Source organism: Arachis stenosperma, chromosome 7 (genome assembly GCF_014773155.1).
Source record: "Arachis stenosperma cultivar V10309 chromosome 7, arast.V10309.gnm1.PFL2, whole genome shotgun sequence".
Taxonomy (NCBI): Eukaryota; Viridiplantae; Streptophyta; class Magnoliopsida; order Fabales; family Fabaceae; genus Arachis; species Arachis stenosperma.
Window position 1 is genome coordinate 908,432 of NC_080383.1, and position 27,151 is coordinate 935,582.

The window sequence follows — 27,151 nt, forward strand, 5'->3', positions numbered from 1 at the left end:
TAAAATTATTTAATTCGTAAACGTGAGTAACGATTTATTTATTAACTTCTCTATATATAGAATGCGTGCGTGAATGTAATGTCTTGCAATTCTCATCTCTTTTTTTCTTTCTAATGCTCTTCTTTTATTTCTACTTTTTTTTGTTGTTTCTCTTCTTTGCTGTGTGCAAGCAATTTTTGTTGTTGTTTGTTATTGGGTAAATTTTTTTTGTTTATTTTAGTTATATAAATATTTCATTTTGATACTGTGATATTTCGTTAATTCGTGTTAAAAATTATAATAGAAATATAATTTTCGTGATCACAAAAATAAATAATAATATTAGTTTTAAAATTTATTATAATGGGCAAATTTCACATGCCAAAGAGAGTGACAAATATTTTATACAAACGACCTATATTAGTATTCGGTGGATTCGTTCAATTTCATGCGATGTGCATCAATGATGACACAAGTCTGCAAGAGATGTTCTCAATCTACTATCAAGCCCGATCACGAGTATCTGTTATTGAGCTGTATGTGGAGTTTGACCAATTACCGAATACGGTGGAATAAGATGATCATGATTTCGATGGGGAAAGTTATAACGGTGACAGCGAAAAGAAATATGAAGGAAATTACGATTTCGTTGATCCGAATGCAGATGAAGAACAAGAGGACTGCACCATTGAGTCAGACGTCGAAGATGTCGCAAATAATTTTATAGACAAAAAAAAAGGTACTTACATATAATGGATTATCAAGATATTTCACAATATGTTTATCCATTGAGATTTTTTTCTTCCCCGTCTTAAAAATGATAAATCTGGAGTTCCACCTCACATGCAACCTTCATATGGAAACAATGTCACTTCAAATCGAAGGAACCGAAATAGAGAGCTTAACACATACTTTGTGTTTTGGTATTTTGGACTTCTCAATGATGAGTGAGAGCTTCTGGGAGAGAGAACTCACGGACCGACCACACAGGGACTCACCGCATGCTTCCCAGCCATAGATCGTCCATCTTGCGGTTGTTATACCCTGTCTCTCTGCTCACCTCCCACCAAATCGGTACCCTCATTTTATTTATTGATCCTAGCCGTTCTTACTTGATCCAACGCCTCCAGATTTTCTTTCCACACTCTCTCTCCTAATAAAAATCGTTAATCACAATTTGATTAAAATCGTTATTAACGATTTCTGAATACACTAATTATTAAACCCATATCTATGCATAACACATTCGAAGCCTTATTTCTGCTGATTACTCACCTTTTATCTTAATATTAAAAATAAAAATCTCTACAATCCATGTTACCTTAATGAAGGTCAAACTTGGTGGGAATGGTAAAAGCCACATTTAAGAAAGTTATCAGGTGTGTCCAGAAATATCGATGTTCTAATTGTTTTAACAGTTGATTTTAATTAATATATATTATATATATTTTTTGTAATTTAGATCAACGATTAAAATAACTAAAATACTGATATTCTTAGTACACATGATAATCTTTCTATAATTTATTGAAAGTCAAACTAGGTTGGATGGATCATAATTAATGATTCACCAAATTCAGTGACATCCAAATAATAAATAAATGAGCCACTTTTCTGCCATACATATTAGTACGGACTACTGCCACCACTAATTTTCAGATTTATGTACCTTTCAGTGCAATTAGGTAGAGCAGGTTCAGTTCCCTCCATAAAAACTGAATGAAGGTTAAGTCAACCTAACAAATTAGATTAATGATTCTGTTGGAAATTTGATTAAGATATTTGGCCATCAGAAAACGTTAAGCACAAAAAGAAAAGAAACAATGCTAAATAATTAGTAATGTTTTATGAACAACATATGCATTACTTTAATGCAGTAATTATTTGATGAGGACAAATCTACTTAATTAAATTGTCTGGAATTAGAAAATCCATATTTAATGATAATAAAGAAGTTTGGCACAAGCTTCTCTCTTTTCTTTGTTAATTTTATTTTATATTTTTCTTCAGTAAAAGATAAATAACTACATAAATATACAAGTTCATCAACACATTATTTAAGCACCATAAATATGTTGGATCACTTTGACCACACTTATTCCTTATAACCAACATCCCTTCAACCCAGCCCGTGACTCCCTCCTGACTCCCTCCTGACCCCCAACTCCTTCAACACACACACAACAACCCCAATACACTCCTTCCGTCCTTCTTCTTCAAGCTTTTCTGTTCTACATATTTTTTTTGTATGAATTTGTTTCATTGACTTCATTCAAGTTTTTTTGTTGTTTCTGTTTATTTGGCTGTCTGAATTTTTTTTGGGTTTTGTTTTAAGAGGGTTAAAAAATTTTGGAATTTGTTTTTATGGTAATGATTTCAATTTCTGTGATTATGATTCTGTTCACGATGTTCTAGTTCTATTTTTGTTTTATTTTTTATTTTCAAGAGATGAAGCTGAGTTCTCATGGAGTTTGTTTAATGACAATTTGAATATATCTTTACTTCATCATGAGAATAGATTAGAATGTCGATTGTGATTTCAAAGTGTGACCATGTTAATACTAGTAGCTGTTTAAACTGGTGGTAATTTGATTTAAACTTTGTGTTTGCTGTCAAAAGTGATTTTGGTAGATCTTTAACAACACAAGCATTCTCCCAGCTTTTCTCGTTCCTCCATTCCGTTCAAAACAGTAACTTTAATTGCTCTTTGATTCTTCGAAAACCAAAAGCTTATCGTTTTGTTTTTTATCTTTTTCAATTGAAATGTGAAAACTTTCTGTCTTCATTTGCACCTGGATTGTTGCAAGTGATTCTGATTTTTCCTTTTCTTCTATGATAGGTTTTCTCTATTTTTTGTGTTTCAGAAAGGATCCAAATTTTTTGGGTTTTTTTTTTTCTATTCATGTGAAGGTTCCTTTTGAGTTGTGAAGTTTAAGGTATGCCCTCTCCTTTTGAAATTGTGATTGAAGTATATAGACAGACATGTTTCAGCCCCTATCAAATATACATAAGAAACTTGACGTTTTCTTATAATTTTGTAGATAATATTTTTCTTAAATAAAATATTATATACATTTTCCTTCATACTACTTTTCTCATTCACATTTTCTATCACTGATGCTGGTCACTTCTTGGTAATTTTGCAGGACTACAGTAGAAATTGGCCATAATTTTTCTTTGTATGTAGAAGCAGGGAACTCATCTTCACTATTGTCAATATGTCTAATCATTAGGCGCTGGTCACTTTTTCATGTTTTTCATGTTTCAGTCACTTTCACATCCTCCTGCAGCCGCATCAGTGGTGACGAGGATGAGGATATGAAAGTTGGCTGAGATATGAAAACATGAAAGTGAATACAAACACACCAATGGCCATACATGAACCGACCACCATGGTAAAAATTAACCACCAAATTGGGTATGCTTGAGTAATACACTTGTTCTCTTTTTTTCTTTATTCAAGAGTTGAGTTGCACTTAACTTTTTTGGTTTTGAAATATTACAAAAATATTTAAGGGACTAAACTTTTTGCAGTTAAGCAGTGTGAAGATCTCAAAGTGAAGTACAATGAAGAGATGACAGAGAGAAAAAAGCTCTTCAATGAACTTCAAGAGTCTAAAGGTACATCTTACATGTTCTATAAGCAAAAGTTGTTTTGATTTGAAGAGTATTCTAAGCCAAAGGCACTAACGCATTTCTGTTAAGAATATTAGGGAACATTAGGGTTTTCTGCCGTTGCCGCTGGCTGTACTAGTTTTGGATTTTGGTGCAGCAAAGGATGGAATTTTGACAACTAGTATGTCAAAAAAAACAATTCAGATTTGACAGAGTTTATACATCAAAAGATCGTCAAAGTATACATATAAAGCTTTATTTTATTAGTACTATTTTATATATTTTATTTTATTATGCAAGATCTGGAATTTGGTGGTTCGTAAATGGACAGTGTTGCTTTATTTCTACAGTTGATGTTTTTGCTGATGCCTCATCAATGGTAACATCTGTGTTGGACGGCTACAATGTATGCATATTTGCTTATGGACCAACAGGAACAGGAAAGACATTTACCATGGAGGGAACAGAGCTGAATAGAGGAGTAAATTATAGGACTATATAAAATTAAAATATTACATAAAGAGAACGTAAAAAATTCAATTATCATACAATAATAAAATTAAAAGAGTACGTAAAGAGTACATAGAAAATATATAAAAATAAAAAATATTGTTATATATTTTTTATTGAAAAATTATAAAAATAAAATTGAAATTTATAAACTAAAGAACTTGAAGGCCAGATTGAGTTGAAAACATCCATGCAAAACCAGTCAGAAAAACAAGGAGAAATTGAAAATAAAAGAAGAAACCTGCAAAAAGCAGGAAGAAAGGGTATTTTTCCTACAAATTTAGTTTCTGTTGAATATATGTTACACTGGAATTTATTGTCACTTATTACTCAGCATTCTCTCTCTCCCGGATATGTAACGATTTTTATGTTCATTATTCAGATGAAGGAGCTCGAGAACAAACTTAAAGAGTAGGAACAGAGCTCAGTTATGCTTTGTCAGCAGGTAACTTCTTATATTCTTGCATGAATTGTACTTTTGCAACGTGTTATATTATATAACACGGACTTTATTTTGTTGCAGATGAAGGAACAAGAGTGGCAAAGAAAGGCCACAGCCGACGCGGCCAGGAGCTTGACATGCTCTGTGCCCGCTCAAAGGCTGTGGTCATCGATGCCACGAACAACTGCTCCTTTTTACAGCAGAAGTTCCTGGACCTCGCATCGGAGGTATTCGCCGTACAACTCTTTATCTCCGAAGTCAAACAATCAATTGCAACTGGTGAGAAGAGTTCGGATTCCCCATGTCATAGGGATCTGAATCCCCTGGAGTTAGTGAATCCTTGGAGCTAGTGATGGGCAATCTTTTGCAACTGCAGAAGCTAGCTTCTCAACTCCTGTTCGAGTGCTGCAAGCTACTACCCAGGGCAGGACAGTTACATCTAGAGGACGTGGATGTCTGGCAAGACCTCCAAGGCGAACTAACGGATTGTAAATAATAATCTTAATACATAAGACTATTATTTTGTTGATCACATCTACTTCCAAAGTATTATGTAAATACATACGAAAGTATTATTTTTATATGAATTTAATTTTGATGTATTTACAGATTACAGTGTAAAATATTTTAAACCCTAAACCCTAAAACCCTAAAACTCTAAACCCTAAACTCTAAACACTAAACCCCAAAATTAGTTTAAGTTTTTAGGAAGATGTTTATTATTCCTAGTACTCGGATGGTTATTTTAGATAGTATGGGAGATGTTCATTTTGTAACTCAATAATCATTGTACAAATAATCCATTGTCTTCTTAACGGGATTCCCAAATAATACATATTACAAAGAAAAAATATGGCATTAAAGAATTAGCTGCTGAAGAATGAAGACTTTTCAAGAATTCAATTATCATATAATAATAAAATTAAAAGAGTACGTAAAGAGTATATAGAAAATATACAAAAAAAAAAATATTGTTATATATTTTTTATTGAAAAATTATAAAAATAAAATTGAAATATATAAACTAAAATTATAAATATTCTACTCAATTAAATTTATAAATCGTAATTTTTTTTTATTATTATCATGAACTAAAGTAAAAAAATAGTATAATAATAATAATCAAATTTAAATGATTCATTTTTAATTATTTTAAATTAAGAAAAAAATCACTCTCGAAGAAATTCTAATTGCTTGCATTACAAACAAATTCTTGGTCTCTCTCACAGTCAACCCCTCTCCGAACTCCTGTCGTAAGGCTCTTCAAGAATGAAGTCCTCTAATTCCTTCGTCTGCAACAAAATAATGTCCGTGCTATATAATATAACAATTTACAAAAGTGCAATTCATTCAAGAAGATAAGAAGTTACCTGTAGAAAAAATACATTTTCTTCCTTCTCTAATTGACTGATTTGCAGGAACATCAAAATTTTAGAGTCATCTCCTATATGTTAAGTAAGAGCATTATCAATACATGCCTGCAGAAGTTGGGTGTTCTCATATACACATAAAAAATAAAATGAAAAGAAATACACATGCCTAAAAAGTCCTGAAGTAAATGTGTCAATTTTGAGTTTCTTCCAGAAGAAAATATCACTAAATATTTATTAAGAATAGTGAAAGGTAAAGATAATGGTGTATACCTAAAGAATCTGACATTTTGCACTTTCTATTCCCCTTACACATTAATCTTTGTAAGTCTCATTACCCGTCAAATCCACAAGCCAAATTCAATTATCATACAATAATAAAATTAAAAGAGTACGTAAAAAATACATAAAAAATATAAAAAAATAAAATTAAAATATATAAACTAAAATTTTAACTATTCTACTGAATTAAATTTATAAATCATAATTTTTTTTATTATTATCATCAACTAAAATAAAATAATAATAATAATAATAATAATAATAATAATAATAATAATAATAATAATAATAATAATAATAATAACTAAATTTATAGATCCTAATATTTGAGTATGTGAAGGATATTGATCCCTCCCGTTGTAACTTCAATTTATTTTTTAAGACTTCTCAAGTCAAAAACATACTCACATATGTGCTCACTCTTTAAATTGCTTTCTCATTACCAAGTAAAATAAAAAAAGATCTTGCATTCTTCCTCAACATCAGCAGTTGAAAAACAATATATGATACGTAGTGTCATGATATTTTTTTTAATCTTTGTACAATATCATGCCTAAATTAAGCTATATATATATATATATATATATATATATATATATATATATATATATATATATATATATCCAATAGCTAACAAAAGTCTTAATTCAATGAAATTCAACGACAATTAAAACACGACAATTGAAGTTTAAAAATTCAATAGTCAACATAATAAAAATAAATTTTCAGCACCATTAGACCCTCTTCTTCGCTAGTATTGAATAAAGAATATAACATTTCTCTTCAATTCATGAGTCTACTGAAAAATTTCAAGAGCAAGTTCCAACATGACACCTACACATGAACTATAATTTCCAGCCCCCTTTTCTAAACTCTAAACCCTAAACCCTAAACCCTAAATCCTAAACCCCTAACCCTAAACCCCTAAACCCTAAACCCTAAAACCATAAATCATAAACCCTAAATCCTAACCCCTAAACCCGAAACCCAAAACCCGAAACCATAAACCTTAAATCCTAAATCCTAAACCCTAAACCCTAAAACCCCTAACCCCTAAAAACCCTAACTCCTAAACCCTAAACCCCTAAAATCCTAAACCCTAAAACCCTAAAACCATAAACCCTAGACCCTAAACTATAAACCTTAAAACCTAAACTCTAAATCCTAAACCCATAAACCCTAAAACCCTAAAACCATAGACCCTAAATCCTAGACCATAGACCATAAATCCTAAACCCTAAACCCCATACCCTAAACCCTAAATCTTAAACCCTAAACCCTAAACCCTAAACCCAAGACCCCAGACTCCAGACCTAAGACCCTAAACCATAAACCCTAGACTCTAGACCCTAGACCCTAACCCCTAGGGATAATAAACATTTTCCTAAAAACTTAAACTAATTTTGGAGTTTGGGGTTTGGGGTTTGGGATTTGGGGTTTGGGGTTTGGAATTTAGGGTTTGGGGTTCAGGGTTCAGAGTTTAGGGTTCAAGGTTTAGGGTTTGGAGGTTGAGGGTTTAGGGTTTAGGGTTGAGGGATTAGGGGTTTAGGGTTTAGGGTTAGGGGTTAGGGGTTAGGGGTTAGGGGTTTAGGGGTTTAGGGTTTAGGGTTTAGGGGTTTAGGATTTAGGGTTTAGGGTTTAGGTAAAATATTAAATTAGTTCCCTATATTTGAGCGTAATTTTATTTTGGTCCTTAAGATTTAAAGTGTCCTATTTAAATTCAAAAATGTTTCATTTAGCTTCAATGTTTCATTTTAAAATTAATACTAGATTAATTGTATAAATATTATTCTCTGTAGTAGTAGTATAAATGAATTTTATATTATTATAAACTAAATTTATAAATGATATGACAATTTTATAGAAAACTTAAAAATTTGTGTGTTTAGTGTTTACGCCTCTGATCTGAATATTGGAGTCTCGACCTCAGGTCTCAGGTATAAATTTGCTTCATTGATTTTATTTTTTTGTTAAGGTTTTTTGTATGAATTTGTTTCATTAACTTCATTCAAGTTTTTTTTTTTTGGTTCTGTTTATTTGGTTGTCTGAATATTTTTTGGGTTTTGTTTATGAGGGTTAAAAAATTTTGGAAGTTGTTTTTATGTAATGATTTCAATTTCTGTGTTTATGATTCTGTTCATGATGTTCTAGTTCTATTTTTGTTTTATTTTTTATTTTAAGAGATGAAACTGGTGCTGGACTTGTGAGTTCTCATGAAATTTGTTTAATGACAACCTGAATACATCTTTACTTCATCATGAGAATAGAATAGAATGTCGATTGCGATTTCAAAGTGTGACCATGTTAATACTAGTAGCTGTTTAAACTGTTGGTAATTTGATTTAAACTTTGTTTGCTGTCAAAAGTGATTTGGGTTATTAAATACGTTAATTTCCTTGTGCTACTTCATATCTATAAACTGATATTTTTTTAATATGTTATATTAAAAAGAAACATGAATTTCCATTCCAATATACAAATACTTTTTATTAAATTGTTTGTTTCTTATGTGTTTGACCAGTGATTCACTTTAAATGGTATCTATTTCATGTAGTGTAATTTATATGAGTCCAAGTTAATAATTGAGTTCATTGATAGATCACTTTTTCTTTGTGTATTGTTATCAGAAAGCATGTTCTTTGATGGGGACTAATTGAACTGCTAATGATAACTTTCCTCTATTTTTTTAATGCCTGGTTAGATAAATCAATGTTTAATAGTTTACTTTGTGACATTTCTGATTTTTTTCTTTTCTTCCCTGATGAGTGATGAGAAGGCTATACTTTTAGGACAATTGAGCTAGGGGTGATAGCAACTAAGAGGGTACCTCTTCATGTATGTTAATCAATTACTTAGTTCTCTAACAACTGAAAAGCTTCTTGACTCCATGTTTCTCAAAAGCTTAAAGAACATTATCATTGATGTGAAAGAGGATGCTGAAAAGAGAACAATGTTGTATGATGGTGATGAAGGAATACATAGTAGTGGGACTCAATTGGCAAGTCTAAAGAAGATAGGGAATCATACTTTGAGTTTGAGCAATGCTGCTGTTTATTATATTACTTGCCGAAACTCTGTTCATAAGATTAGCTTAATTTCTTATTTGACACTCAAGTATGTATTTTCAATTCATGTATAATATATTTGATATACAATATTATTTATTAAGAGTTGTTTGCCGGCTAATTTTTTTAGTTATGGAAGTTTAAAATGTGTTATACTCAATTATGGAAAAATGGTGTGTTTTTCATAGATATGGAGATAATTTTTTTTTTTAAATTGAAACTCACAAATCTAAGGCTCAGTTTTGTTTTTGGAAACAAAACTTAGGGTCAGATTTGGGGTAATAGAGAAATCTGAACCTCAGATTTGTGTAAGCTGAAAATTTTTTAAAAGATAAACAAATCGGTGGGTCAGTTTTGTGAAAAAAAAAATGATAAACCACAAATCTGACCCTCAGATTTGTGGTATAACAAAAAAAAATTAAAATACACAATACTGTGCCTCAGTTTTGTGATTATCCATACAAAAAAAAACACACCACTTCTCCATATTATTTAAAAATACCACCACAATCTCAATAATAAAAATAAAAAGTGTTGTTTGCCTGCTTGCTTGTGTTTAAAACTTTAAATGAAAATGGATAGTTCCAAATTAAAGGTGACAGCATCAAGTGATTGTTTGGTACTTTTTCTTATATATAATAAATGACACAAAAGCAAAAAACTTTTTACTTGGATGCAAAGCAATGCATTCATCATAAGTCTTGTTAAGTAACCTTGTTATTGCACAAAACCAAAATGAATGCGAAAGATCCAAATTATAACAAACAAGTTTCCAACTAATACTGGCAAGTAGAAACAACTATGCTGCTAGTGCAATTGAAGAATGAAAACAAGAGACGATTTTATCAATGGATATAACTATTGATTTGCCAATTCCACAAAACACAGAAGCCTAGCTCAAGCAAGCCTGCATACCTAAACAAGAATGGTAATCATGACAATGTAGGTTGCATACAGCTGTTAAAGTAGTTTTATGTTTGACCAAAGCTCAAGCAAGCCTGCATAACCACTGTTAGTGTAATATATGAAGTTTAGTTTCTCACAAACAAGTCCTTAACCACGTTCTGTTTCTAACATCTATGCTCTGTACTAAACATTGAAAGTCATGTAGAATGAGGTTCATTGGAACATTGCTAATGTAATGAAGAGCAGAGGTAAATTTAAAGCCCTCAATAGTGAAATTCACAGGAAGAGGAACCTCACTTACCACATAAGAATCCCAAAGTGACACATTTTTTTATTATATATATATATATCATTTTTTTAGACATGTGTCTATTTTTTTTTCAAATTATAAATTTTAATTGATATACACAACATTAAGTGCACCAAAAAAAATTTAATAGCAATCAATAAAGAAATAAAATTAAGTAAGGACAAACATACTCTAAAAAAATTGAAATAAAGGCTTCCAATTATGATCATTCATCATAATCATATATATTTATTTCAAGATTATTTATACTTAAAAAATTTAAAGTATTAATATCTTGTATTTTTTAATTTTTTAATTTTAGACTATCACAAATATTAGTGGCTATTTAATAATGATAATCCTTTTAAAAAATAAATATAATTTTTTAATTTTAGACTATCACAAATATAATTGATAATAGGATAATATTGAATCACTTTTATAAACGTTAGGGATACAAATAGGACGATTTAAACGTTAGGAACACAAATAGGACTTACCCCAAACGTTGGGACAAAAACGATACTTTACTCAAAATTAAACTATACTTTGTTTCAAATGTTACTTAATATATCTTTTGGTGATTGTGGAAAGCTCATCCCTATCAGCCAAGTTGAAAGCTTGTTCAGATTAGGTTGCTTTGTGTAGATGTGTTGAAAATGGGCCTAGTCATTTTTTTGGTAATTATGGAAGAAATTCATTTTTGGTAATAATGGTTTTGATGAAAGGAAAATTAGGGTAAGTTGTGGTAAAATAGGATGGGTGTAGTTTAATATCATATTTGTGTGTGTTTGTTTATTGTCCATTATGGATTTATTATTTATTTGTAGGGATAAAATTGAAATATTTTAATATATCTGTAATATAAATTAAATGAATAAATGAAAAATTTTTAAGTTATGTAATATCATGCAACAGTTTTATATAGATGCCACACATGGATCATGAATGAGGGGAGATTAATATTATTGGAAAATATATCCCTGAAAACTCATCATCAAATTAGTTTGGTGTTTACTGTAATGAATCGCTAAATTGACCATGTTACATGAAATTAGTTTTTATTAATGTAGTTTTGAAAACGGTAAAATAAAAATTTAGAAAAATGAAAAAACGAATAAAAAAATATTTTGAGAACAAGTAGATTCTTAATTTATATATGGAAGTTATGTTTAATTTCACAACATTTAACGTTTTATATATTTCTAGATTTAATTGCATAATGTCTCATTTTTATTTAAAATATCATCTAAAAAATAAATTTAATTAAAGACTGATTAATATAAAATGTTTATCATAGTGAATTTTTTATATAATTACTGAAAAAAATTAAACTGTACCCTGTGTTAAATGTTACTTATATATATTAATATCATTAATTATATATATATATATATATATATATATAATGATATTAATATTCTTACTTATATTATATATAAATTATAATTTATTAATATATTTAAGTCATTTAAAAAAATAATCTAAATTAAAAGTTAACAAAATTTTAACATATTATCTTTATTAATAATTAATATTTTTTAAAAATTATCCTTCTCTATTATTGGCTAGACACGGTTTTTGAATTTTGAAAGAGAATGAAGTGGGACATTTTTATTTCTTTGTTTAGTAAAAGGTAAATTTATAATTTTATCATTATTGGCATCTGCTCCATTAATTGTCACCTGTCAGTCCATATTTCAAGAAAAAAAAATTAATTGGGCCAGATCACTTTAAAAAGCAGCTTGAAATGCAATGCTTCTGTTTTTTTCTTCAAAAAATATTGTCATCTTCTTAGTGGAATTTAAGAAGCTCTTCTCCATATTTCTACATTTAGGGCATGGGGTTTTTTCCCGTGATCATTTCTGTCTCATTAGCATGACGTACTTCTCCTGTTTGAACCGGGGTTTGAAATCAAACTTCTCCTCAGGAAGATAGATGGGGCGATTCAGGTGAGATCCAATATAGATCTAACTTTCTATTCACTCGTGGGATCTGGCGGTCCGAGGAAACCACCACGGCTCCTCTCTTCTCGAGAATTCATACATTCCTTATCAGTATATGGACAGCTATCTCTCGAGCACAGGTTTAGGTTCGGCCTCAATGGAAAAAGAAAAACGACCTGTTTTTCAAATCAATTAGTGAAATTTATTCTTGTTTACTACAATAATTAAAATAAATACAATTAAGTTGCTCTTAAAAGAAAAAAAAAAAGAAAAAAATGTTAGGAAATTATTTTGATTTCCTAATTTATTTGTGGGCAATACATATATTAATTATAATCACAAATGATGCTATTTCAAATTAAATGACTTATATAATGATGATCTCATTTATTGTTATAAATGCTAATAAGTCATTGTTATTTTTGATTTGGAATTAAATGAGAATAAAACCGGATATTATCTTTTGTTCCTTAGATAATTATCTTTTTGAATTTTAGATATATTATCTTTTGGGCTTTAGATACTATTTTATTTGGGCTTAAGGGTTTAATGGGTGCCATGCTCAAATATAAATAGACCTTTTGGTTCCCAATATACCAAAGCCGCTTTTGTTGCTCTTTTCCCATCAAAAGAGTTATAGTTCAGCCGCTAGGAATACAGAAGGTTTTGGTTGAGGAAGATCGAAAGAACGACAAGATTCAAACTCTGAGGAAGATCGACAAGATTCAAACTCTTCCAATAGTATGATTCATGTTTATGAATTCAGGTATTTTCCTTCTTAATGATTTAACATGGATGATCTTTTGGGTTAAGGAATTCTGAGAAAAATTCCAACAAGTGGTATCAGAGCCGTTTATGATTAAATTATTAAGAAAATATAAATTTATTTTATTTTAATTTGAATCTTAACCTGAGGTTGTGAAATTAGATTCAAATATATGCTAAAAAGTACATAAAAAGTGCATAAAGAGTACATAAATAGTACATAAAGAGCACATAAAAAAAATATAAAAGGTATATTTAAAAAAAATGTTACATTCTTTTATATATGTGCACACCATTTTTTTGTCTGTGTCTTGATCCCAACTATTGGAGCCGTTAATGGGTAAAATTAAAAGAATTTAAATAATTTTTTGAGTACGGATACTGCACATCAAGAGAATTAGCATATTTTAGTATAAAGTTTTTGTATGCATTATGGTTTAATCTGTGAATCTGATATTTTTTTTTTAAAAAAAAGAAAGGTTCTTCGTTTATTTATTTTATACTATTCTATATGAATTTATTCTTTAAGGTATAAAAGATACCATTAAGATTTAATTCCTTTTGGAATTTAAATATTTTGTTTAATTGTTACATAAGGAAACTAGTAACAATTTAGATTATTATACCCACATGTTTTATAAAGATTTGGTTTTGGAATAAATTGATTGAACATTATGCTGCCAAAGTAGCATCTTTTGTGAAAATTGATTTATTCAAAACATAAGGAATACGGTGATATGTAATTCATGCGAATATTGGTCGGCCTAAAGGAAGGCCTATATTTGGCCGAATTATATGCACATGTTAATGGTAAATAAATATTTGGGTAACTAAGAATAAAGTAATTCTTATTATTTATGCGGATAATAATCGGCCCAGAAGAAATTTATTATTTGGCCAAATAATAAGCATTGCACACTTTTGTTTATTTTTTATTAATTATGCGGTCAATAATCGGCCCAAAGGAAGGTTATTGTTTGGCCGATTAATAGAAAATATATGCGGTAATAAATAGGTTGCAAAGTTTAAGTTTCCATGTGTGCATTAAGTCGGTCCAAAGAAATGCTTAATGTGTGACAGAAATTTTGACAATATTTGATTACTGCGATGAGAGTATCATTTACAGTTAATTTTTCTATCCAAAGATTGAAAATTAATGTTGTTCTAGATATCTCAATATAGATTTTTCTCATTATTTAACTAATGTTTACTGCATGTTCTTTTTGTTCTAATCCAGAAACTATGGCTTTAGCTACCAATATTTCTGCACAAATTAGCAATATTCCTATGCTGAATGGTTCAAACTTTAAAGTTTGAAAGGATACCGTGGAGATTGTCTTCTGTTGTATGGATCTAGATATAACTCTTCGAGAGGAGAAACCCACTTCTACTCTCGAAAACCTCAATGAGGTTAAAATAGAAAAGTGGAAGAGATCCAATCGAATGAGCATTATGATCATGAAACGCTCAATTCCTGAGGCATTTCGGGGCTCAATTACTGAGGATAAAGATGCCAAACAGTTCCTAAAGGATGTTGAAAAATTCTTTACTAAGAATGAAAAGGCGGAGGCAAGTAGTCTTTTGAGCAAACTTGTCTCTGTGAGGTATAAAGGTAAAGGGAACATAAGGGAGTACATTATGGAAATGTCTCATCTTGCTTCAAAATTGAAAGCACTAAAGTTAGAGTTGTCTGAAGATTTACTCGTGCATTTCATTTTGATTTCCCTTCCTGCACACTTTGGACAATTCAAAGTGAGTTATAACACTTTGAAAGACACTTGGTCCTTAAATGAGCTTATATCTCACTGTGTGCAAGAAGAAGAAAGGCTACAGCAAGATAAAACTGAAAGTGCTCACATGGCTTCATCTTCTCAGTATAAAAGAAAGTGTGATACTAATGCGGATGTGTCTTCTCAGCAGAAAAGGGCTAAGAAACAAGATCAAGTTTCAACTTGTTTCTTCTGTAAGAAGGTGGGACACATGAAGAAGGATTATACCAAATATGCCACTTGGCGTGTGAAGAAGGGTATAATTCTCACTTTCGTTTGTTCTGAGGCTAGTTTAAGTTATGCACCTGTTGATACTTGGTGGGTAGATTCTGCTGCTACTACTCATGTAAGTGTCACTATGCAGGGTTGCCTGTCGAGCCGACCGCCAAGTGATGCTGAAAGATACATCTACGTGGCAGACGGCAATATAGTTACAATTGAAGCTATAGGAACCTTTAGATTATGTTCCATAAGTGGATTTTACTTGGATTTATTAGAGACATTTTATGTACCGTCATTTAGACGAAATTTGGTTTCTGTTTCTTGTTTAGACAAATCAGGTTATTTTTGTTCATTCGGAGACAATAAAGTCCGTCTCTTTTATAATTCGAATAATATTTGCTCTAGTCATTTGGTGGATAATCTATATAGACTTAACTTAAATTCCTATAATAATGAAATACTACAAACGGGCACAAAACAAAAACTGAATGAGAATTCAGCATCATTATGGCACAAATGCTTAGGTCACATCTTTAAACAGAGAATTCAGAGGCTCGTGTCGGATGGAATTCTTGGACCCCTAAATTTGGCAGACTTTGAAGTCTGTATTGAGTGCATAAAGGGGAAAACAACAAACGAAAGGAAATTAGGTGCCGAGAGAGCTAAAGATGTCTTAGAACTAATACATACCGATATATGTGGCACATTCTCTACTGTCTCTTGGAATGGACAACGGTGCTTTATTACGTTCATAGATGATTACTCTCGTTATGTGTATCTATATTTAATTCATGAAAAGTCCCAAGCCTTGGATGTTTTCAAGTCTTTCAAAGCTGAAGTTGAACTTCAACTTGGAAAAAAATTAAAGCTGTCAAATCTGATCGTGGTAGTGAATACTACGGAAGATATGACGGTTCAGGTGAGCAACGTCCCGGGCCTTTTTTTTCTATTTTCCTGGAGGAGTGTGGTATTGTTCCGTAATATACCATGCCAGGCAAACCTAGCATGAATGTTGTTGCAGAGCGAAGGAACCGAACTCTTAAAGACATGGTGAGAAGTATGATTAGTCATTCTTCCTTGCCTGAATCACTCTGGGAAGAAGCCTTAAAGACCGCAGTGTACATCCTTAATAGGGTGCCAAGCAAAGCAGTTTACAAAACCCCATATGAAATTTGGACTAGGAAAAGGCCCAGTATAAAGCATCTGCATATTTGGGGATGTCCAGCTGAGGCGCGACCTTATAGGCCGCATGAAAGAAAATTGGACTCAAAAACAATTAGTTGCTACTTTGTTGGTTACGCTGAGCGCTCACGGGGGTACAAGTTTTACAATCCTGCATCAAGGTCTATTTTGAAATGGAAAATGCGAGATTTCTTGAGGATGTTGAGTTTGGGGGGAAGGAGATATTAGAAATGTTGCTTTTGATGAGGATTCTGTAACTGACAATGATTAGGTCTTTGTATCTATTATTGTTCAAGACACAGTTATAGTACAAGAGCACAATAAGAATCCTACTATAGATCCAGTTACAGTACAAGAAAACAATGAGAATATCGTTGTTGCTCAAAGATGCTGCTACAATACAGGAAAATAATGAGAATCCTCCTCAATCCCAATCCATACAACAAGCTCAACAACCTCAAGAAGTGTCATTAAGGAGATCTAATAGAAAAAGGAGAAAATCCATCTATGGTCTCAAACAAGCTTCCCGTTAATGGTATCACAAGTTTAATTAAGTTATTACCTCATGGTTTTGAGGTAAATATTATAGATGAATGTGTATACCGCAAGTTCAGTGGGAGTAAATACATCCTTTTGGTCTTATATGTTGATGACATTCTACTTGCTAGTAACGATGTAGGCTTGTTGCATGAAACTAAGAAATTTCTATCGGACAAATTTGAAATGAAAGATCATGGTGATGCCTCTTTTGTATTAGGAATCGAGATACTAAGAGATCGTTCTCAAGGTATTATTGGGTTATCACAAAAGAACTATATCGAAAAGATTTTAAGTAGACATATCATAGAAAGTTATAGACCAATGGACACACCCGTAGTTAAAGGAGACAAGTTTAGTCTCAAAGCAATGCCCCAAAATGATCTTAAGAAGACAACAATGTATGATAAACCTTATGCATTAGCACTAGGAAATTTAATGTATGCTCAAGTCTACATACATCCCGATATATCATTTATAGTGGGAGTGTTAGGTAGATACTTGAGCAATCCGGATATGGATCATTGGATAGCTGTTAAACGCGTAATGCATTATCTAAAGAGAACAAAGGATTACATGCTTATTTATTGGAGATCAGAAAATTTTGGAGATCATTAGGTACTCTGATTCCGATTTCATGGCATATGGTTGCGAAATTTTGTCATTGAGCTTCATATAGTAGATGACATTGAAAGGCCATTAAAGATATTTTGTGACAATAAGTCAGCAGTATTATACTCCAACAACAATAAGAGCTTGACAAAATCGAAGCATACAGACATCAAGTTCTTAGTTGTCAAGGAGAAAGTTTAAGAAAAACAGATTTCCATAGGACATATAGGAACAGAGTATATGCTAGCAGACTTAATAACTAAGGGATTGACTCCTAAAGTCTTTCATGAGTACACTGCTCAGATGGGTGTCAATATTTGTGATGCCTTGGTTTAGTGGGAGTTTATTTTATGCTATATGTCCTATGACAGATATTGAGTTATTTTCTGCAGAATTAAGTTGATGGTTTATTTCATGTTATATGAAATGTTCATTTTGCAATATTTGTATTGTGTTTGATCTCAATAAAGTTGGACCAGCTGGAAATAAACATGTATGAGATCACTTGGCATGTAATTTCTATATTACTCATCCAAATTTGATCTATGTCATTAAGTATATTAGGATGGTGATTGGCGTGGTTTAGTCACGACATTTAATGTGATAAAAGCTGCGGTAGTTCCATATCTAATGTATGAGACGGACCAGATTGTTAAAGTAATGAGAGAAATAGCATTCAGATGCGCGCATAAAGTTTATAAGATGTCAAGAAAGAATATATGTATAGCCCAAGTGGGAGATTGTTAGGAAATTATTTTGATTTCCTAATTTATTTGTGGGCAATACATATATTAATTATGGATTTGGCTCTTCTGAAGTTGTTTATTTACTTTAGAGAGAAAAGTAACATAGTCTAAGCCATTGATAACATAAACAGTTTTGATCATCTTAAATAAATAAATAATAAATAAATGCATTAAAAGAACCTTGAAAATCGTGCAAGCAGCAGCTTTCAAGACCGTATGATTTTCTCTTTTTATTTCATTTTCTTTCTATTTTATTTAGTTTTTTATTTCTTTTTTTCAACCAAAAAAAAATTATTTTTGGTTCTATTTTTTCACAATATTTAATTCTCTTTTTACGTTTTATTATCATATTCTTCCATCATATTGTTGTTATTTTGGTTATCTTCTTCTTTTTTATTTTTGTCTTTTATAATTTACATTTAAAATTTTGTCATGAAAGAAAATAATGGTATCACTAGTAATTTTTCATCTTTTTTTAATCCTGAATAATTTTTTGAAAAATCTGATTAAAAAAATTAAAATTAATTAATTTAAATTGGGTCAAGAAATAATTTTTTTATTTTAATATAAAAAGATACTCATGTAAATGTACTAAATTTTTTTAGATAAATGTAGTCAATTTTTTTTGTTTATACTTAAAATAAGAATCTAATTGAGAACAAACTAATGATGTGATGTTGGTTTAATAGATCTCTACTAAATTTATATTGATATACATTAAATTAATTTATTTATATTTTTATGTGTTTTTTATGTTTATTTTATGTCTAATGTTGTAGTTTAAATTTAAATGTATGACTGGTTAAAAAAAAATATATTATCATCAGAATAGACAAATAATAAAAAATATAAATAAAGTGGCGCATTTTTTTCTTTTTAGTTTTTTAATAGTTAACGTTTTGATTCTTTTAATGCATTTATTTATTATTTATTTATTTAAGATGATCAAAACCGTTTATGTTATCAATGGCTTAGACTACGTTACTTTTCTCTCTAAAGTAAATAACCAACTTCAGAGGAGCCAAATCCATTAATTATAGTCACAAATGATGCTATTTCAAATTAAATGACTTATATAATGATGATCTCATTTATTGTTATAAATGCTAATAAGTCATTGTTACTTTTGATTTGGAATTAAATGAGAATAAAATCGGATATTATCTTTTGTTCCTTAGATAATTATCTTTTTGAATTTTAGATATATTATCTTTTGGTTTTAGATACTATTTTATTTGGGCTTAAGGGTTTAATGGGTGCCATGCTCAAATATAAATAGTCCTTCAGGGGTTTGGTCCCCAATATACCAAAGCCGCCTTTGTTGTTCTTTCCCCGTCAAAAGAGTTACAGTTCAGCCGCTAGGAATACATAAGGCTTTGGTTGAGGACGAATTCCAATAGTATGATTCATGTTTATGAATTCAGGTACGCTTCCGCATTTAGTATTTTCCTTCGTAATGATTTAACATAGATGATCTTTTGGGTTAAGGAATTCTGAGAAAAATTCCAACAAAAAAACTTCTGAAGATGAATGAGGAGAGAGAAATATTCTATTATTATTCTTGCTGAAAATTTATTAAATTAAGCCATGCTTTATTAGTTTATTAACATAGTTTCCTTATTTTACAACATGATTATCATTTTCATTTTTTTTCCTTTTGTGGTAATATACAAATAAAACCTTAATTTTTATTCACTCAAAATATCCTTGGAGTGCAAAAGTGAGTCACCCCCATAATGGTGATGTTATTCCTTTGTTAATAAAATAAGAACGTGCAATCCATGTTACCTTAATGAAGGTCAAACTTGGTGGGAATGGTGAAAGCCACATTTAAGGGTGGAAACTCACCTGCAGTCGACTGCAGATGAAGTTGTTTCTGGATCGTTGACACGTGTTATTATATGGTTTAAAAAAAAAAACAATTTATTTTATACAAATCGTTTATTTAAAAAAATCAGTTTGAATAGATCAAATAACTACTTTTAAAATAATTTAAATTCTTTCTGCGTGTTATTCCTAAATTCCTAACAGATGAATTTGATATGTTTTTTTTCTTCATTCATATTGACCAATTTTTCTTTAAATTTATCTAAAACTTTTTTTTATTTGATTTTTGTCAAATATATGTATACAAATTGTTTGAAAAAGTAAAATTTAGTATTCTGAAAAAGAAACAAAATCTACGATTTTTTTATAGGAATGGCATAAATAATATCATCTGTCCTTTTTTTGTGTCTCTGTTTCTATTTTTTTGATGAGTTTTGTTTTATTTCCCATAACTTACATTTTCAGTTGCTTTTAAATTAAGTTGTAAACAGATTTTAAATTAAGCTGTAAAAATATGTTCAATTGTAAATTTTTCGTTAAATTAAATTTTATGGTAATCAATCAATTAACTTTTATTTTACTAATAAACTATTTTCATGCAAATTATTGTTGATTTTTCAATATTATTCTATAAATAAATTATTTTTTTAAGATAATAAGACTATAATTTACTTGTCTAGAAATTATGATTTCACTGTCATGCACGTTTTTGTGTTTTTACTTATCAACTAGAATTTATTTTTTAATGAAATTAGAATTTATTTTCAATAAAACAAAAGTATCTAATCAAAATATTAATTTGGTCTCCTTAAATAATTGAACATAATATTATTAATTTTGTCTACAACAAAAATTTTTAATAAATTTTTTCAAAATAAAATTGATTCAAAAATAGAGAAAAAAAAAAGAACAACTAATGAAAATATTTATTTTGACATTGCCATCAAGAATAGGATAGCCATAGAAAAAATTCAACCAAATAAAAAAGACCTAACTCATACAATTAAACTACCATCATATCATCACAATGTTAACTATAACATCACTAACTAAAGAGACATATAACAAATATGAAAAAGATAATGCCAAAATTTCAATAATGCTCATGCTATCAACTAGTCTACGTTATACCATAATTACATTTTTGTCTTCCATCACATGAAATTGTCATGAATTATCTTGGCATTTATGATCCTGAACATCAAAATGGTGTGATAACATAAATATGTACGTATTTATTAAATAATTTTCATCATTCACAGAGGAATGAATAAAAACATAAATTAAGAAATACATTTGAAATAATAAATTTGATTTAAGAAATATAAATAAAAGGAACATACCTAATTGAAAGGGATTGAAAGAGAACGAATTTTACGTGCGAAATGAAGAAGAAGGGAATAAAAGTAACTGCTTGGTCCAATTCAAACTGGTTTTTTTAAATAAATCATTTATATAAAATAAGGCAATTTTTTTTAAACCATATAGTAACATGTGTTACCGAGTTTTTTAAATAAACTAGGTTGGATGGATCACAATTAATGATTCACCAAACTTATTCAGTGACATCCAAATAATAAATAAATAAGCCACTTTTCTGCCATACATATTAGTACGGACTACTGCCACCGGTAATTTTCAGATTTATGTACCTTTCAGTGCAATTAGGTAGAGCAGGTTCAGTTCCCTCCATAAAAATTGAATGAAGGTTAAGTCAACCTAACAAATTAGATTAATGACTCTGTTGGAAATTTGATTAAGATATTTGGCCATCAGAAAACGTTAAGCACAAAAAGAAAAGAAACAATGCTAAATAATTAGTAATGTTTTATGAACAACATATGCTTTACTTTAATGCAGTAATTATTTGATGAGGACAAATCTACTTAATTAAATTGTCTGGAATTAGAAAATCCATATTTAATGATAATAAAGAAGTTTGGGGGCACAAGCTTCTCTCTTTTCTTTGGTGATTTTATTTTATATTTTTCTTCAGTAAAAGATAAATAACTACATAAATAAACAATTAAAAAAATAAATAAAGAGTACAAGTCAACAAGTTGCACTTACATCATCAACACATTATTTATTCACCATAAATATGTTGGATCACTGATAAAGCTGGTTTGAGAAACAGAGAACGACAACGGTTTAGAAAATATTAATAAAATTATATTTATCCATAAATAGTAGCTACAACTTTGCAAATATAGCATTTTGATGGTCATATCAATTATGCTTTTGATAGTAGTTTTTAATCAAATTGCCACTTCCTTTCCTATATAAAACCCCAACTCCTTCAACACACACCAACTCCAATACACTCCTTCCATCCACATTGCTTTCCCTTTCAGAAATCCACACAACAACACTACTTTGAGTCACCTCAGCAAACACTAAACTCCTTCTATACACGCCCCTCCCCTCAAGCTACACCCGTCCAACCTTCAACCGTACTCCCTCCTCTTGCTCAGCCAATGCCTGCTACCACCCATGCTCATCAGCCGCCCGATGCTGCTCCTCAGCCATGCGCCACTGCTGATGATGCTTAGCCACGCTCCACCTTGGTGTTGGTGATGCAGTAAGTGCTGCATTTCCTGCGGTGGCTGATAAAAGGTTTCCTTTAAACTTCATCTCTTAAAGGCAGACCTCTCACAAGCCACTTCAGAAGATGGAGCACCCACTGCATCACCAGTACCCCTTCTTCTCCACCTTGATGCTCAGCCACCCACTACCAACAATGCTCCTTCGTGATGGGGTGCTCAACGAGTTGAGCGTCGTCAGCGCCGTGGTGCTTCCTCTCCCCCTTCATCCTCCACTTCCAGAGTTCCAATGGAGTCTCAGCCTCAGGTATAAATTTGCTTCATTGATTTTTTTTTTGTTCCCTTAATGTGCTTGTTGTAGGAATCTGCTTCATTGAACTCATTCAAAAGTTTTTCTGTTCTATATATTTTTTTTGTTAAGGTTTTTTTTTTATGAATTTGTTTCATTGACTTCATTCCAGTTTTTTTGTTGGTTCTGTTTATTTGGCTGTCTGAATTTTTTTTGGGTTTTGTTTTAAGAGGGTTAAAAAATTTTGGAATTTGTTTTTATGGTAATGATTTCAAATTCTGTGTTTGTGATTCTGTTCATGATGTTCTAGTTCTATTTTTGTTTTATTTTTTATTTTCAAGAGATGAAGCTGAGTTCTCATGGAATTTGTTTAATGACAACTTGAATACATCTTTACTTCATCATGAGAATAGGTTAGTTTCTCTGATATTTCAATTTTAGCTATGGATATCTAAATATTGCTCAACTGGTTATCATTTTAATTTTCTTATATTAACTGGCTTGGTTAATTGTAACCTATGCTACTGTTGGGTTTGGTGACTGATGAAGTTTGGTATGAAGAAGTTTCTTCATTCATTTTCTCTCTGGGTTAATTATTTGTTATTTACATTGTTTATTGTTCTGGAGTTTCATAGTTGCAATGGCAAGAAATAGCCATTTTATTTAAAACTTACAAGGTGTTAGATTTACATATCTGTGTCATGCTTTATATCCTTCAATAATTATTTGCTTAAAATATGTTTCCTAGGTCGACTCACGAAACATTTGCATCAAAGCTTTATCAGAAAAAAGGTACTCTTCAACTATCTTTTCAACAAAAAATTATGACTTCTTGATTTAGTTTGTAGTATTCTTCCATTTTGTTTCAAAATATATTTCAACAATCAGTTTTGGTTTTTGTTTGTAATAACATGTTGAAAGAATTGTTGATCATTTGATAGGAGACAACAAAAACAAGTTGCTTTTCTATTGGTTAAGTATTGTTAAGTAGCAAGCGTGAAGGATAGTTAGTCTTATATTGAATGAAATAATACGTGAAAATTTATGAGATGAGAAATTCATTTATTTAGTGCCTTAAGCTTTTTAAGTTGGTGTGGTATATTCCTATACAAGTGATTGGCTTTTTTTTTATTTTGTATTGTAATATGATAGCTAAAATATTACTCTTTTATATATTTTTATTTTTTTGATACAAACAATAAATGCACTATTTTGCTCCTCTCATAATCTCTGTCATGAGATGGATATTTTTTTTTATTTGCTTTAACTTAAACCTTTTTTCTGTGGCCATAGGAAAACAACTTGGTGACATTGATTATTGGAGTAAACCATGTTCTTCGTATTTTTGATCTATATTTATTTATATACAAAACGAGTATCATTGTACCAAAATAAATTTGAATACTTTTAAAGTAAACTCCAAGAAGATTGTGAAATTTAAGGATTTGAGAATGAACTGAAAGATGAAGGTGCAATTTTGATCAGCAAGACATTGGAAGAGAGTCATGGCACTTGAAGTTGATTTCATCACAAATTCAATTACTAGGTCTAGAGTTCGAGTTTTGGCTGAAGTTGTTGTGCAAAAACCTAGATTTAAGTTGCTAAACATTAATGCTAACTTCATACCTGATGAAGGGATAGAGAACTTGAAGAATATATTTAAAAATTCACTTGATATGTTGGATATGTACTTTGGATGAGATTCTGAAGGAGAAGACATTGATGAGGATTCCTAAGAAGATGTTGATCCCAATGAACTGGAATCAAAACTCAAGGGTCTTGATATTTAGGAAGATTTATAAGACATAGGCATCTATTTTTTATATTAAATTGATTTGTTGTCATGATCTATTGTATTTTAGAATTCTGAATTCCATATTTTCATGTCTCAAAATTTTAAAGCTTACCAGTTATATGCATATGTCTGTCAAGACAAGAAATGGTATTAGTTTTAGAAATTTTTGGGCTCAATTATGCTTTTTTGTGGCTGTTCTTTATCTTTAGTTGGTTGATCTATTTTCTTTCTTTTATATTAATCTAATTGATGCATATGCAAATAATCTTATAGTTATAGACTAGATGATTGCTACTTTGTTGGTGGCTTTGTTTAATAATCAAGTAGAATTTAAAATACCTAATATCTACTCCTTTGTTATCTATTTTTTTAAATACCCTTCCTTTTGTTATATATAACATGGGTTTGAACTTTTAAGGTCATGTAGTAGAAATGATTTTTCAAAGTATGCTAAACATGTTTCAAACTCTATGTACCATGAACAATAAGGATATTGATGAATTGAATCCGAACATTATGTACCATGAACAATAATATATATTTTTTTTTGAAGCATATCATTTTTATTATATAAAAATAATTTTGATATCTTTAAATGTGATTATGATAATTAATTAAGTATTATATATTTTTTAAAAATCTATTTTACATAGCAACCAATTATAAAAGGCTTCTCCCTGTCCAAAAAATGCTTTCCTGTGACGAAAAAAGGCTCAATCCCCGCTTTCCCCCATATAAAAAAGCCTAATTTGTTCACCAGAAAAAAAAGCCCACTTTAAATGGATTAAGATGCCTTGCTATAAAACAGAATGGATTTCTGGTGTTATGTACGCTTGGATTCATTACCCAAAAACAAAAAAGTAAGCTTGGATTCGAGACTTGATTAAAGTTAATAATAGATCCTGACCAAAAAAAAAAAGAAAGTAAATAATAGATGAAAATTCTTAATGGAGTGTATAAATGTGTAATGTGTATGAATATTGTGATTTTGGAGGAATATAAGCATAAATTTACGTGACAGCCTAAGATCAAAACTATAATTGTGTTTAAAAAAAGCATTTATCTATGATTTATTTTGGAAGACTCCCTAACAAGTAAATTGTAACTTGTAAGATAAGTGGTCAAGAAATCTCATATCAAAAGAAAAGGTCACGAAACCAATTAAAAACTATTTAACAATATGATCATAATGAGAAGAGTAAGATGGAAATGGATCATCTCCAGTTTTTTTAACACTTAATAAGATATAGTGCAATCTTTCACCTTTGATTTTAATAGTGGGATCAGAAATAAACAAGAGAGAGAGAGAATAGTGAATGGTTAGATTAAACACTGCACACCATCCAGTTTTTTATTCATTGGAGAGGATCCACTCCCTATGGGGAGGCCTCTTTTCAGAAAGCTTCTTTTCCCACAGCTGTCATGTAGCTAGCAACGGAGGCGCGTGTTCGGGTTATAAGGTCGGACGGATTGTGCGCGGCGATCCGACCACGTAGATCGGGTCGCCCGTGGGCTGGGTCGATCGCCCCATCAACTGGGTTGGGCCATAACAAATATGGACTTGCTTAAATATATATGGTTATATTGATTTTCAATTCCTTTTACTAAAATGCTTGATAAGATATATGTATTTTTAAAAATATTATTTGTATATTAAATTTAGTCATTAAATTATTTACTATATATTTACATATAAATATATGTATAATTTAATTTATTTTTAATATATATTTTGTATTTTTATATCTTATATCGGTGATTAATTTTAGTGATTGATTTTAATAAACACTTAGTATGATTGATATTTAATATATTTTGCACTCCTTTGCATTTGTCGCGAGTATTAATAATTTTTTTTAGATACAAAAATCTAAATGAACCATGCTCTTGATTTTCAATTTTCCCCTTGATTTTTTTGTTTTTTTTATGTTTTTTTACCGAATCTAAAATGTTACTTTCACCCAACGGTTTTCAAGAAATTAGAAAGGTTTGATTGTTGAATTGTGACGAGAGAGATTTGAGATTTAAGGGTGTTTTAGTTGTAATGGAGGCATCAAAATATTTGAATGTCGGCTATATACCTTAACCACCAAAATATATAATAATCATAATATTAATAATAATGAAATTAAAGAAAGTGATAATCAACAAGTAATGGTACTAAGGTTCAGTTTGGGTAAATAACTTAAATAAGTTCTTTTAGAAAAGGAACTTAAAACATAAGGACTTTTATTAAAAGCAGCTTATAAATAAGTTATTTTGTATTTGGTTTTTTAGTTATAAAAGTACTTATTTTAAAGTTGTCGCGTTTGGATAAATAACTCAAAAGATAAAATTTTTTTATAAAAGAGAATGAATATTAAAATAACCATGATAACAAATAATTTTCAATATTGAATGTTGATTTTACATAACCTAATCACTAATATTGTGTATGATATAGTAGGTGAAAATAAAAAA

At 30.1% G+C, this 27,151-nt stretch overlaps 1 long non-coding RNA gene across 4 annotated transcripts; it reads left to right on the plus strand.

Moving 5' to 3' along the window:
• The first annotated feature begins 2,052 nt into the window (after positions 1 to 2,052).
• On the plus strand, positions 2,053 to 5,190 carry LOC130941641 (uncharacterized). Of its 4 annotated transcripts, XR_009070683.1 has the most exons (8): positions 2,095 to 2,225; positions 2,819 to 2,915; positions 3,126 to 3,397; positions 3,514 to 3,600; positions 3,693 to 3,833; positions 3,945 to 4,367; positions 4,487 to 4,549; positions 4,628 to 5,190. It is a non-coding gene; the product is annotated as an uncharacterized LOC130941641 (long non-coding RNA). The 4 variants fall into 4 exon arrangements; XR_009070684.1 differs by lacking the exon at positions 2,819 to 2,915 and having other exon boundaries at positions 2,053 to 2,225; positions 4,628 to 5,189; XR_009070682.1 differs by lacking the exon at positions 2,095 to 2,225 and having other exon boundaries at positions 2,850 to 3,397; positions 4,628 to 5,189.
• The last annotated feature ends 21,961 nt before the right edge of the window (positions 5,191 to 27,151 follow it).